This window comes from Dendrobium catenatum, unplaced genomic scaffold, assembly GCF_001605985.2.
Source record: "Dendrobium catenatum unplaced genomic scaffold, ASM160598v2 fragScaff_scaffold_1220, whole genome shotgun sequence".
NCBI lineage: Eukaryota > Viridiplantae > Streptophyta > Magnoliopsida > Asparagales > Orchidaceae > Dendrobium > Dendrobium catenatum.
Genome location: NW_021319682.1, coordinates 7,877,456 through 7,889,876, shown reverse-complemented (window position 1 = coordinate 7,889,876; position 12,421 = coordinate 7,877,456). Strand labels below are relative to the sequence as shown.

At 36.3% G+C, this 12,421-nt stretch overlaps 1 pseudogene; it reads left to right on the top strand.

The window, feature by feature from the left end:
* Positions 1 to 1,230: 1,230 nt before the first annotated feature.
* LOC110109681 overlaps positions 1,231 to 12,421 on the top strand; it is a 20,641-nt pseudogene continuing 9,450 nt past the window's right edge.

The following is a 12,421-nucleotide window of genomic DNA, read 5'->3' as shown; positions in this document are numbered from 1 at the left end:
ATTTTTTATGATGCATATGTTGAACCAAAAATTTTTATCTCTCTTTTGAGAACTTGGTTGTAGTTATCTTTAATGATAGTTACTTTTATGTTTTATTTTGGACATCTTTTGTATTGCTTATTAAATTATATTTTTTAATTAAATTATTTCTTGTATGACATAATCTCTATTGTGGCTTACTTATGTAACTCTACATGGAAGAATTTAAATTGTCAGATATCTCTTTGATGATCAACATAAGTAATCCGCACCTTTATGGTTTGATTATAATAGAATCCTTAGTAACTTTAGTCTACATTATTCTTTTAATTTTTTTACACATGGCAGAATTTAGATTGTCAGATATCTCTTTGATGATCAACATAGGTAATCCGCACTTTTATGGTTCGATTATAATAGAATCCTTAGTAACTTTAGTCTACATTATTCTTTTATTTTTTCGATGGCTTTTCTCTAGTGAATTTCTGTCGGCATTTCTAATCGATTTCTATTTTTTTTTGTAGATTTTAAATAATTTAAATTAAATAAATAAGAATTAACTATTTAAATAATTTTAAAAAAATGAAGCAACTTTTTATTACCTAATTGAAATTACCAATTTCTCTAATTTAACTAAAATGATAAAATATTTACTATTATTATTTAGAAATTAATTTTAAATAATTAGTATTTTTTATGATTATGCTCTTCTACTGAATTTTCCCCACATTTTATCACAAACACTGTCATCCTTTGTTGCTGCGACTAATCTCAATTGTTTTTTTTTTTCTTAATTTATTTTTTTGTATCAAATTTACTAATGAGTAAGCATCAACCTTGATTAACTTCATTAATTCCTTTAAATATTAACAAAACCACATTTTCTCTGGAATTTTTCAATCTTTTAAAACTTGATTTTTTTATCTACAAGATAAAATTCATTAGATTATTTAGCAAATATGTTCGGGAAAATGGCCCCTAAGATGCTAGGTAGGGTTCGGGGTGCGCAACACGATGCTGGCGGCAGGTTCGTTTCTTGTTCTACAAGTCAAAGAAATGGAATTCTAAGAAGAAAACAATTTTTATGTATTATGACATTATGTCCTTCCAAATGGGGTCCGAGGCATTTTTAAGAATGCGTGTCCCATTTTAATTAAAAGTTTCTATCTAGAGTAGTCTGCAATTGACCGAGCATTTCCTCTAATAACTCCTCCTCATCTTGACTTTATTTGTTGACCCTAAAAGCATTCGATGAGGTTCACGGCTTTCTCCAACAAGGCGGTGAGAATGGTTCGCCACCCTGGGTTCTATAAGTTCGACGTTCTTATCACCGTCAGGTTTGTACTTTCTTTTTCAAGTCATCCTTTCTCTTTTTTTGGTGTTTTGCTCAGTTAAATGGACTTAAAAATGGATAGAAAATACATTAACGCTTTCGAAAATTAAAGAAAAGCTAAATAAAATTAAATTGTGAATTGCTTTAGATATCAAATTATCAAAAAGTTAAAAAAATAATAATAATAAATAAAATTTATCCTCGACCAATCAATTTGGTGAAAGATGTCCTTTTCCATCACGTCTAGTTCAGTTCCCTCATGGATCCCAGATTTTAGCCTTTGATATGTTCCAGCACTGTTTTCTTATTCATTTTGTATTTGATAATTTTGTTGAATGTAGAAAATTTTTGATCTCGTATTTGATTACTTGCTTTTGCTATCGGCTCCATGTTTTATTGGTTTCTAAGAAATTTCATTTGTTTTATGCTTTTGTGTTCTTTAGTGGTGGAGGTGCTCTTGCATATGTTGATGCAAGATCCAACCAAAGTTTTGAATATGCTCATGAAGGTCCCAAGAAGAAATTGGTTGTTCTTGGAATTGGATGTGCAAGCACAAGTTTCCTGAAAAATTTGGACACTTCCTTGTATGATGTTTGGGTTATTTCACCTCGTAACTTCTTTACATTCACTCCCTTTCTACCAAGCATTACATGTGGAATAGTTGAGCCTCGTAGCATCATCGAGCCAATTCAGAATATCATGAGAAAGGTCTAAACATACCATCAAATTTATGCGATTCTTTAATCAATCCATTAGACATATATCTTGGATAGGAGCCTAGATATAAAAGCTTATTGTAGAACTAGAATTCAAAGTGAATACTTGAAGTAGGAATTTGTAATGCATGTGGTAAAACAAACTAATGATTGGTCATGCTTAGTTTTACTCGTGCTTAAGTATGCGTAGAGGCAAAGGCCTACCTTATGCTAAGGCTAGCTTAGGAAAATGTACTTTTGTCATTTGTTCTTATTCAATGCTAAGCTAAGCTCATACTCGAACCAAACAAAACTTAAAAAAATTTAGTGTGAACTAATTACATTAATGTTCTATGTAAGTTTTTCCTAAACAAAGAAATATTATTTTTTCTTCTTCAAAATTGTCTTCAATAGTTGTGGAGTTTGGATAGATATATTTCATTGACTCTTATATAGGAGCTGTTTAGTTTGCTACATTAGGAGTGTAAAGTATTCCAAATGCAGAGGTTTTGAAAATATTGGTGTTTGGTTTGAAACAAAAGGATGAAAAGTAAAATTTTGAAGTAAATGGAATTCACCCTTTAGTTCAAATTCAATGTATTTGGAATTCCTCATATTTGGGAAATTTTCAAATACACTGCAAACTCATTCCCAATGCCATCATTGGTTTCCACCTCCATCGTCTCCTGATGACCATAGCTTGTTGCTGGTTACCATCAGGCCTAGCATAGCCAGCTGTTTGTTGCCGACCATGACAGGCCATCAAACGTCGTTGCAACTAGCCTACCACTTGCCGACCAATGACCACCTGTCCATCGTCATTTATCGTCGGCCAACCCGCTTGGTGGCCACAACCTTTTTGCAATTTGCATTATATTTATTTTATTTTAAATCAAATAAAAAAAGTAATATCATAAATTACTTTTACAATCATCCAAACAACTCCATATTATTATTTTAATAATACATTCATTTTAGACTGCATTCTTTTTTAGGCAACCAAATAGCACCATAGTATTTTATGTGCAATTAACTTAAAACAAAAGTTAAATAAGATGATCTTAGGATTTTGGTGCGAAAAGTTTATTTGAAGAGTCAACTTAGTGTTTGAGCTTGAATGTGAATAAGAGTTGAAATTATTTCAGAAGAGTGCCCCTTTGGGGATGAAAGTGAGAGGTCAAAGATAGTCCCTTACTTTGTCCCTTTGGGGTATTTAAGACATTTGAATGAATGTTATTTTGGTTTCATGGTGAGATACATCATTGATTGGTTATCCATAATGCTCCAAACATTAATTCTTGGTTAAAATTTTCATTGATTGAGCATACTATGGGTATTTAGTTGATTAAAGGTTAACAAATTAAAATCTTTCTCACAATTTTCTCAATGGCTGGAATTTGGATACTGTTCATTATCATCCTCTCTCTCTCTCTCTCTCTCTCTCTCTCTCTTTCTCTCTCTCTCTCTCTCTTACTATCTATAGGATATTGGGTGGAACATGAAGCTCCTTCAGCTTTTTAAAAGAGAAAGAGAGAGAGAGGAGAGGAAATAAGAGGATAGAGCAATTCAAAACAAAAATCATTAATGATTGTCTTCCCCTTCTAATTATAGACTATTTCATCTATTTATATACTTCATAGGCAACATAAATCTATATAAGAACCCAAAATAAGTTCAATGGAAATACTAATATAAGTATGGTCCAAATCCAAATTGTATCTAATTTTCCTTTACTGTCATCATAAGTAAGGAAATAAGTTGGGTGAGGTGCAAGTGATATAACTAATGGAGTGGTGGGTGATGAAGTTCCATAAAGTGATGAAAGCAACAAGTTGGTTAAGATTAAAGTTATAATAGAGACAAGATACAAAATGAGCATATACATGAAAAGGTTGGAGTAGCTCTAGTGATGATAAGATTAGAGAGGCTCACTTTAGATGGTTATATGAAGTTGATGTGGATATATGGCTCACTCTAAGGAAAATCATAAGGGTTGGACACCTGTATTAAGAAATCATATTCTAAATGTGAATTTTCTTGGGGAGTGTAGCATTACTGAGAAAGGAAAATAAAAAGCAATGCTTCTTGCACCCAAAAAGTAAACATATTGTAAACAATTTTTTTTTTATGTTAGCTGCTATATATAAGAGGAGTTTTCATATAAGGAGGTCGTGGGCAAAATCATTTTTTTATTGGGTAACATATTGAGTAGAGAGAGTGTTGCAATTGTGACTGATTGGATATAAATAGTATTTTTCTAAAGAAAATTGTTTAAAATATAAAAAAAGTTCACATAGAAGTTCACAAAGCAGATTTGGTTGAAGGAGAGAGAATATGAAATTGAAGTTGGGCCCAAAAGTATCCCTTTGCATCTTATTGACATAATCATGATCTTACGGGATGGTTCTTTTGGGAAATGTAAGAATGATGATTAGTTAATTAATGTTTGTCATTTTATAATATATAAATATCAGAAAAAAAATTGCTATGAGAGATTACACAATGTTATGGATAATTTTGAAATTAGTTGTCCGCATAAATGTTCTTGGCATTCTGTCATTCTTAATTCAGCAACTATTCTACTTAAATGGCTTCTAATTATCATGATATTTCATTGTTTCTATTTTCCCCCAGAATTGTTGTTGGGAGAAATTCTTAATTGAGATAAAACTTTCTTCATCCTTTGATTTTTCTAGAAAACTAGGACAATCCAATTTTCTGAGTCTCAATGCTATAATATTGATGCAACAAATTAAAAAGTACTATGTAGATCTACCATTGGCAAACTGGGATGTCAACGGTGAATTTGAACTAGATTATGACTATTTGGTGGTTTCTCTTGGAGCTAGGCCAAATACATTCAATACTCCTGGTGTCTCTGAGCACTGTCACTTTCTGAAGGTATATTTTTTGTCTAACTATAGGAAATAGGTCTAGTATTTCCTCAATGTTGAGGCTAATTTTAAAAGAACTGATGAGGTGGGATTCTACAATGAATAGTACAACTAATACATCATAATTGGGTTAATGTTATCATATGTCTGCAGTATCCCAAACAATGCTTTTATTTTTAGTTGATTACAACGGCTTTTAAAATTCAACAAAAAAAGGAATATCAAACTTTAATAAGAAGTATAAATGTTTGGCAAGAAATTGAAGATGCTCAGAGAATCCGTAGAAGTGCGATGAATTGCTTTGAGAGAGCAAGCTTGCCAAACCTTAGTGAAGAAGAGAGGAAGAAGAGTCTTAATTTTGTGTTAATTAGTGGTGGTCCAACTGGTGTTGAATTTTTTGCAAAGCTTCTTGACTTTGTACAAGAAGATTTGTCTAAGTTGTACCATAATGCTCTAGAAATGGTACATATATCATTGATTGAAGCAGGAGAATATATCTTGACTATGTAAGTGGAAGCTCTTATTTTAATATATAATCTACTCCCATTAATTTTCTATTTTTTTGTATAACTCTTAATCATTATATAAGAGGAGAAGCCAACTAAAATTTTTCGTAGTTGCTATGTCTTGTGCATTATTTTTCTAGAGTTATGGTGGGTTTCTAGATTATGCTTCTAATTGTGTTTCCTTGGCTAGGTTTGACAAGAAGATCACTCAATTTACTGAAGAAAAGTTCCAGTGGGATGGCATCGATGTAAAAACAAACATCAAAGTTGTAAAAGTGCTTGGTGATTCTCTTACAATGACAAACTCATCTACGGGAGAGGTTAATATACCATATGGAATGGCTATTTGGTCTACTGGCTTTGGTAAACGTCTCATAATTTTGGGCTTTATGAAGCAAGTTGATCAGGTAATTTCTATTGGGGCCATCTTCTGAACTCATCTCGAGATAGTTTTTGGAGATTATTATATGGGCATTCCTTAGAAAAAATATTTTATCGCTTGTTACTTTTTGTTTGCAGGGTAACATGCGTGTCTTGGAAACTGTCGAATGGCTTAGAGTCCTTGGGTGTGAGAATATATACGCTCTTGGAGATTGTTCCATAATAGCTCAACAAAAAGTTATGGTATGTTTCATGTCTTCAACTAAAACATCATTTTCGTAGTTTGCAGTCAATTTTTAGAGTAAAATTAGGTCAAGGCTAATGATAGCCATTTTTTCACTTATTTGGATCATGCATAAATTTTATTAGAAAACTGAAAAGCCATATATATATAAAATTGTTCCCTCTCTAATTCCTAGTGTGCTGAGGTGTTGTAGCTCCCCAAAAGCTTGGTATGCCATGACATACAAATATTGATGTTTTTAGGGGGCATGAGGATAAATTTCCTTTCTAGAGAGTCTATTTGGAAGATTAATTATGCTAGAGTTATTTACTGATTTTGATCTCGAGTTAATTCAGAATAAAATCTTACTACATATATCGCAGTTGCACGCACTTTTGATCATTATTTGATATTGTTCTAATACTTGTGTTATGCAAATATCATTTCAGGATGACATTTTATCAATTTTTAGAGTTGTGGACAAAGTTATTATGGTACTTTAACCGTGAAAGAAATCAAAGATGTCTTAGAGGATATTGAAAGGTATCCTGCTGTAGCTCTAGTGATGATAAGATTAGAGAGGCTCACTTTAGATGGTTTGGTCATATAAAATGGAGGCCTTCCGATGACTTGGTTAGGAGAGTAGATGTATTAGATTTGGCTTATGTTAAGAAAGATTGTGGTAGACCTAAAATTGGTTAGAAAATATTAAAATGACATTTCTTTATTAGATTTAAATGAGAATTTGACATCCAACAGGACTCAATGAAGAAAAATGATTCATGTAGCTAACCCCACGTAGTGGGTTAAAGGCTTGTTATTAATGTTGGTGGTGGTGGTGAAGTACTCGTGCCTTTTTATGGGATATATCCTCGTTCTGCCTTCATGAAAAATTTATCATATTCCTTAGCATCCATAAAAGCCATTTGAAAGATTGAGTAGTTTTTGTTTTCGATTTAAATTGTGCTGAGTTATAGTTCTTTTAACTTAACTAGACTCATCTCTTATTTATGAAAACTTTTCACTCCAATATGGTAACTAGCCAATCCTTTGAAATTAATTCTATTCAACTTAAAACTTTACTTGATAATGTAAAAATCTACATCTATATTTGTTTCTCTTGATTAGTTTGTGATGATATAACAATTCTTCCATTGGCTAAAGATCATAGTTAAATTTAATTTTCTGTATGATTTTTCTCTAAGTTAATACTCTAAGCTCTTAAAACATCAAGGGACTCAACATCACTAAGTCATCAAAATTTAATAAATGTAAGTGACCTCTTCAAAACAATTGTTGTGCTATAAAGTAGCTCTACTAATTTAAAATGTGTGCTTTTGATAGGAAATAATTTAGTTTGCAAGTAACCCTAAGGGAATACTTGAGTTCGCAAGCAAACTTCTCACTAATTGGAAGAAAACAGGAGAATAGAGTAAAATCTGGACGAAATCAGCCCCAAAATGATAGATTGCAATAATCGAAACAAAGCATAACACACACAGAGCAAGTTATAAGTGATCCCCAATTTGAGAGGAGGATCGTCTCTCCCAAATCTCTAGATGAGAGAGTGTAGAGCCCAAGCACCAAGAAACTCTAATTCACAATCAATCAAAACATGAAAACTCCATAATTCTCTCATGCACTTTAATACAAAATATTTCCTAATTAATTTTCCCTTCCAAAGCTTAAGCCGCCCCACCGCTTTCCCTTTTTAAAACTATTTGATGGATAGGACCCACCTAATAGGTGGAAAAGGTACGAAGGAGGTGGACTACTACAGCCTCCTGTAGAATTGCTAAACCGGCTGTGCCAGTTCAACCAGCACAGGCGTAACATTACCGCCCTCCCAAAGAACCACCTTGTAATCAAGGGGAAAATTTGGAAACTGCTATTTAATTTGGCTACCACATGGCTTCATAGTCAGGAAGGTTATTCCACTGGATCAACACTTACTTAGTTCCATCATCTTTCTGCCGCACTCCCATCAGCAGTTCCTGAATCACTTTTGATTCCTCAGTAAGCGTCGCAAGTAGCTCGGGGATGGCTGTGTTGTCACCACTATAATTCCTCAACTTAGAGACATGAAAACCTCGGTGTATCTTCTCCGATTGTGGTAATTTCAGTCGATATGACACTGCCCCATTCTTCTCTAAAACTTCATAAGTCCAATAGTACCTTGGAGACAGCTTTTCATTCATCATGTGGGCGATTGTCCTCTCCCTATATGGTCGGAGTTTCAAGAACCCCTTTTCCCCCTCTTCAAACTAGATGTCCTTCCTAAGCCCATTTGCTTGTTTCTTCATAATTTGCCGAGCTCTTAATAAATACCTCTTCGACTCCTCTTGTACTCAATCCCTCTCTTCCAAGTATTCCTCAACTGAAGAAATGGGAGTACTGCTACTCCCAAAGTCCACCAAGTATGGGGGATCCTGCTCGTACAACACCTTGAATAGGGTTATTTGTGAAGCAGAATGAAAAGATGTGTTGTACTAGTACTTCACCCAAGATAGCCACTTAGCCTATATCTTGGGTATCTATGACATAAAGTATCTCAGGTACGTCTCCAAGTTCCTGTTGACTACTTCCGTCAGGCCATCCATTTGTGGGTGGTAAGATGTACTCCTCTTCATAACATCCCCTTGTAGTCTAAAAAAATCTCTCCAAAAATGATTGAGGAATACCTTATCGCTGTAAAATACGAATGCCTCAGGTACTCCATGTAACCTGACCACCTCCATGATGAAAGCTGTAACCACTGTCATTACTGTGTAGGGGTGTCGGAGGGGAATTAAATGTGCATACCTGATCAACCTGTCCACCACCAGAAAGATCACCATAAACCCCTCTGATCAGGGCAACCCATATATAAAATCCATAGATATCTCCTCCCACACTCTGCCCTATAGAGCTAATGGCTATAGTAGTCCTCCTGGTGACATAACTATGTACTTATTTATTTGATAGATCTTATATCTAGCAACCATCTCCTATACATCTTTATGCATCCCCTTCCAATCTGACCTATTCTTTTCCAAACCTTCATCTCTAGCACTTTCCTCTCTGAAGGCCTCCCAGTCTAGCATCAATAGAATAGATAGTGCCACTATCTGCAGCTCCCCCATGCATCTTGATAAAGCATCAGTCGCCTCCACTCAAGGCCTATACTAGATCTAAAAGTCTTACTCGAGCAACTTCAACATCCACCTTTGATGCTCCTCTATCACCATCCATTGTTCTATCAGGAATTTCAAGCTCCGCCGATTTGTCCTGATAATAAAATGTCTCCCAAAGAAGTAGGGCCGCCACTTCTGGATGGCCAATATGATGGCCATTAATTCTCTTTCATAAACAAATTTAAACCGGGCTCTAGCAGTCAATACTTGGATAAAATAGGCAATGGGCCTACGACTCTGCATTAGCGCTGCACCCAACTTGTACTCGGATGCATATGTCTCCATAATGAAGGTCTAAGTGAAATCTAATAATGCTAGGACTGACACTACAGTCATCACCTTCTTCAAGCTCTCAAATGCTGATGTGGCTGCCTCCCCCTAATAGAAACCCGTCCTTCTTTAACTACTCAATGAGTGGCCATGCTATGGAGCTGTACCCCTTAATGAACCTCCTTGTAGTAACCTGTTTGTCCCAGAAATCCTCTCAATTCCTTCAGATTATTCAGCACCGGCCACTTTAGCATGGCCTCAATTTTGGACTGATCTGCTTCCACCCCATCTTTTGATACCACATGGTCTAAGTACTCCAAACTGGCTTGTGCAAAGTAGCATTTCTTTAAATTAGCCCTCAGCAGGTGCTCCTATAATACCTCTAAAACTCTTTTCAAATTCTCCCATGCTCCTCCTCTATTCTAGACCAAGATGTTGTCAAATAATATCAAAATAAATCGTCTAAGATAAGGTTTAAAAACCTTATTCATAACCTAGAAAGTAGCAGGAGCATTGGTGAGGCCAAACGGCTTCACTAGAAACTCATAATGTCCTTCATGAGTTCTAAAGGCCATCTTGTGTACATCCACCTTATTCATTCGGATCCGATGGTAACCAGATTTCAAGTCTATCTTGCTGAAGATTATGGTCCCTCTCAATTCATTTTAACAGCTCATCAATGACTTGTATAGGAAAATTATCAGATATAGTTTCCTTATTGAGTGCTCTGTAGTCCAAAAAAAAAATGCTAGTTATCATCCTTCTTTTTAACCAACAGAATGGGGCTAGAGAAAGGACTGATGCTAGGTCTGATGATCTCTGCCACTAGCACCTCTATAATCAACCTTTCTATTTCATCCATATGGAATTGAGGGTAGCGATAAGCTCGTACCCTACTTGGCGCCACTCCCTCCTCCAACATGATGGCATGCTCCAGATCCCTCTACGGTGGAAATCCTTGAGGTGGCTAAAGCACCTCTTGGAACTACTGAATCAACAGTTGAATGGAGAGGTGTATGTCTCCTCCCTCCTCTAATCTCACTCCCTCTAAACTGTTCAGCTCCACCAAATACCCTCCGCTTTCCAACTGAATGTCCTGCACCATAGTTTTAAGAGAACCCAGGCATTTGGAAAGCCCCACATCTCCCTTAATCACTACCTTCCTTACATCCACCAACAACTCCATTGTTAATGCTCCCCAATTTGCTTTGGTGTCTCCCAAAGTTTGCAACCACTTCATCCACAGGATGTTGTCTGTGTTCCCAAGCTCTAATGGAAGAAGGTCTTCCCTCACTTGTATCCCCTGGATCATCAATTGCACTCCTCTGCAAATCCCATGGACTTTCTCCACCTTCCACGAGCCCATCATCACTCCATTACAACCGGTGTCCACCATTCTCACTCCCAGTTGTGAGTAGCCCCACTATCAATCAGCACAATATCCTCCCTGTCCACTATCTCTCCTTTTACTTTCATGGTTTGATTCGTGGTGAATCCTACCTCTGAGTTTAGGGACACCTCAGCCAGATCCAAATGTTGCTTCTACTCCATCTCCTCCTCTGTCTCCTCCTAACCTCCCTTCTCAGTTTCCTCATCTTCATAGACTTTGAGAACCTGAAGAGTTTGGTCCTTGCACCTATGCCTTGGCATGTACTTTTAATCAAACCTGAAACACAACCCTTTAGCTCTCTTCTCCTGCATCTCTTTCTCGATCAGCCTTTTGAAATTTCCATCGATTCCACCTCCTGACTTCTCCATGGTCACCTCTCAACTCCCTCCAGTTGTTAGACCTTTAGGTGCTATATGAGTTTTCATCATCCTATATGTGCCCCCTGTGCTGCTACTCCTGGCTCCCCTCTCAAAATTCCTCTGATTTTACACCAGTTGGGCCAGAATCATGGCCTCCCCCAAGTCACAGGGCATCAAAACCTTCATAGTTTCTCAAATCTCTTCCTTCAACCCTTTAAAGAAATTTTCCTCCAATACAATATCTAAGAGTAGCTCCACCCTGCTAGCTAAGTGCTCAAACTGCTCCCGGTAATCTGCTATTGATCCCTCATGTGTCAAAGCAAAGAACTGCTCATTGAAGCTTCCTCCCCGATAAGTTTGGAAACGCTATATTATGCAGTCTTTAAATTCCCTCCATATCTTGAATGGCCTCCTATGGTCTATCCACTGAAACCATGATAGGGCTTTCCCTTCCAAGAACAATCCCGCTGCTGTCAGCTTCTCCTCCTCTATCAACCCATTGACGGTGAAGCACCGCTCTACCTTGTAAATCCACACATACACATCTACTCCTTCAAATATGGGAAACTTCACCTTCCTCACCTTCTGGTCTCCAACATTTCCCCTTATTCTTCCATAATTTCCCCTTTCCCAGCACTAGGTTCCACCCCATGTTTCCCAATCTTCCCTTGCTCTGCCATAAGCCAAACCCTCTTCAAAATTCCCCTTCTTTCTTCAAAATCAACACCCTAGCGGCCATAGTATCACGTATGGTGTTCCCCATATCCACCTCCTCTTTCTTCCCTTTAGATAGGCTCCATATGGGGTCTTCTTCCCACTCCATCCATGATTTTCACCTCATCTTCCTCCCAACAAATTTTAGAATTTGTACTTTTTCCTTCCATTCTTTTCTACATAGAAGATGTCATCTGGTTTTGAATTTCTAACATCTTTTTCATAATGCCCCATAGATCGGCAAGTTGCCCTTCCATGGATGAAATCCTTTCCACCACCATCATTTTGATATGATTCATCTCTCCTTCAAGCCTTTCCTCCAAACCATCCACTTTTTTTGGCCGCCATCATCATCTGAAGTTTGTAGAAACAAAAAATATGGATTTGGAACTCCAAAAAAAAGAATCTAAATTTTTTCCGAGCCAAAATTCACCACTAAAATTAGCCTAAAAATTCCCTCCACCGACCCATGACTTGTTATGATACCAATTTGATAGGAAATAC